Consider the following 3,062-nt stretch of genomic DNA (forward strand, 5'->3'; position numbering starts at 1 on the left):
CGCTGGAACTGGCGGGACTGGCGGAACGAGGTTTAAATCCCAGCCCTGGGTCGTGGGGGTTGGACAGATTCCTGTCTCTCAGAGCCTGGATCTTCTCCTCTGTAACGCGGGAGTAACAGAACCTGAGAATTAAATGAGATCGTATTCGCGGCACTCGGTGTCCTCGTACCCGTGAGCGCTCACGCGGTTGATGGTGTCATGGAGAAGGCGCCGTGAATGGCCAGTTCAAAGACTGCCCAGTGCTCGACTTGCACAACCGGTTCTCTGTGTCTCACCTCTAACAAGTATCCCAAACCCTGCAGACGCCATAGCTAAAAGGAGGAGACAGCAGAGATGCCCAAAGAGGCCTATTGCTGTGTGTGTGTGTGTGTGTGTGTACCCCAAACTCGGTGGCACGTGGAACCTTTGTCTTCGAAGGGCGCACTGCTAGGGAACCTGTTGTCCTCTAAGGGGTCTCAGGAGTACCTGGTCCCTCTCGAGGGTGTCTCTCCCAAGTGACGCCCCACTCATGGTCATCGTGAGCCTCCAGACAGCCTGTGCGGGGCCGGCCTGGAAGGAAATTTTGGCACAGAGAGATGGAGGGGTTTGTTCAAGGTCACCCTGCCCTGGGGTCCCAGCAGGGGCTGGGGGAATGGGCTTTATTAACCCAGAGGGGGATTTCAAGAAGCGTCTTCTTGCCTGGATCCTCTCTCTCTTTTTCCTCCCTCCTTCTCTCTCTCCTTCCCTTCACAGGTCTCTGCACCTCCCAGGGCCCGGCCTGACCTCCCCACCCTGGCCTCTGCCAGTCCTGCGCCTGCCATACCCCTGGTTCCCACCACCTCCCCGGCCTGGCCTGTGTGCCCGCCAAACCGTCTAAGACAAGAACTGCCACCCTGGGTCCCATCCTTCCTGTGCCCACGGTTCCGTCTGCTCTACAAATGTTACGTGTTTTCATCATGACTTCTCATGCGCACAAGAGAGCATATATGTCGTGTATGTATTATATGAAGAATTACAAGCCCATCACAGGTTAAACAGAACAACAGACAATAGTCCAAGTCCTGGTCTTTCTCCAAAGGCATCTCCTACCTGCTAGGGTTATCTTAACCCCTCTCTAGGGTTATCTTTGTCCTAAATTTTCATGTGCAGTGTCTCTTGCTTTTCTTCGTAGTTTTACCTTTAGGGTTTACCTGCTTTAAGCCTTCCTAGGAAAAGGAAATTTCTCTTTGATTTGTATTCTTCCCTGACTTCCACTTAAAAAAACCAAAAACTAGCTGGGCTCGGTGGCTCAGCCTGTCGTCCCGCGCCTTTGGGAGGCTGAGGTGAGTGGATTGCCTGAGCCCGCGGGTTCGAGACCCGCCTGGGCAGGCAGGACCTCATCTCTACAATAAATCAAAAAATCAGCCGGGCGTGGTAGCGCGCCCTGTAATTCCGGCTACTCGGAAGGCTGAGGCGGAAGGATCGCCGGAGCCCAGCAGGTCGAGGCTGCGGTGGCCGGGTGCGGCCACTGCACTCCAGTCTGGGCGACAGAGGGAGACTCCGACTCAAAAAAAACCAAAACAAAACCAAAAACTCTGCATGAAGCGTTCGCGAGGCTGTTCGTCACTGCTTTGCAATGTTCCTTCTGTATATCTCTGTCGCTGTTTACTGATGCACTACCCCTTGGATGGGCGCTTTGGTCAACTCTGGGTTTTCTGCTAACACAAACAATGTCTCTATGAAAGTTCTTGGACTTGTCTCCGGAAGTCCAAGTGCAAAGAGCTCTCAGGGAAGACACCAGGAATGGAACTGCGGGTCCCATGGTCACCTCACCGGCATTTTGACCAGTGGATGCCCTCCGCCTCCCAATTTGTGGTCTCCAAGGAAGTTTTGCCTGTTCTATACCATCTGCCTAGAGTCTGTGTGAACTCTTAGTGCTCCATGGTTTCCACAATACTTTGCATTGTTAGGTTTTTTTCCCGTAGGTTTTGCAACTATGGTAAGATGAAACCATGTTCATTTGGATTTAACCCTCATTTCTTTGATCACGAAGGATATTAGACACCTTTTATGCTACTACTGGCCAGTCCCATGTCCGTTGGTAAGACATGACTTTCTAAAGGTCGTGTGTGTGTGTGTGTGTTTGTGTGTGTGCGTGCGTGTGTGTGCGTGTCTGTCGGAGTCTCACTCTGTCACCCAAGCTGGAGTGCTCACAGCCACCACCGCCTCAACCTGCTGGGCTCAGGTGATCCTTCCGCCTCAGCCTTCCAAGTAGCTGGAACCACAGGCATGCACCACCACACCCAGCTAATTTTTTGATTTCTTGTAGAGACGAGGTCTTGCCAAGTTGCCCAGGCTGGTCTCAAACCCTGGGCTCAGACAATCCTTTCACTTCTGTCTCTCAAGGTTCTAGGATTACAGGTGCGAGCCACCATACGTGGTTCTTCTTTACTTTTTAAAAAATTTTGGTCATTGATTTTTTTTTCTTATTGGTACCATGCTGAAGTACCCATAGATTTTAGGTACTGATTTACTGGTTATAGATGCTGAAATATCTTCCTTCATTTCTATATTTCTGTACCTTTTTATATATTTTGATGAACAGAGATCTTTGATTTTAATTCAATCAAAATTTATTAACATTTTTCTTTACAGTTAGCCCTTGTTTAAGAAATGTTTCCCCACAAAAAGGCCATAAAGATACTCTCTTGTAGATTTTTAGTAAAAATAAACTTTTTTTCATATTTCAGCCCTTTTGTATCTGATTTTTAAAATATAGGGTAAGAAAGCTCTTTTATTTTTCCCATATGAACATTCGATGACCCCAGCCCATTATGGATCAGACCGGCTCTCTCTCATTGACTTGCAACACCTGCTTTGTCAGGTGTCCATGGAGGTGGGCATTGGTCTGTCCATCGGTTGTTCGATCTACCCAACACCGATGCTTTCTGACTTAGTTGCTGTAGCTTCATGCTGACTGGTGCACTGGAAGGCAAGTGTCCTCACACTGTCCTTTCTGAGGGGTTCTCTTTTTTTTTTTGAGCTGGAGTCTCACTCTGTCGCCCAGACTGGAATGCAGTGGCCGCTCCCGGCCACCACAGCCT

At 49.6% G+C, this 3,062-nt stretch overlaps 1 long non-coding RNA gene across 1 annotated transcript in view; it reads left to right on the forward strand.

The window, feature by feature from the left end:
* Nucleotides 1-896: 896 nt before the first annotated feature.
* Nucleotides 897-3,062, forward strand: part of LOC110595737 — a 3,342-nt gene continuing 1,176 nt past the window's right edge. Inside the window, exon 1 of the long non-coding RNA XR_002482036.1 lies at nt 897-972. This is a non-coding gene — a long non-coding RNA (uncharacterized LOC110595737). The remainder of the gene's footprint in view (nt 973-3,062) is intronic.

Source organism: Carlito syrichta, unplaced genomic scaffold, assembly GCF_000164805.1.
Source record: "Carlito syrichta isolate Samal-C Ts95f unplaced genomic scaffold, Tarsius_syrichta-2.0.1 Scaffold303796, whole genome shotgun sequence".
NCBI lineage: Eukaryota > Metazoa > Chordata > Mammalia > Primates > Tarsiidae > Carlito > Carlito syrichta.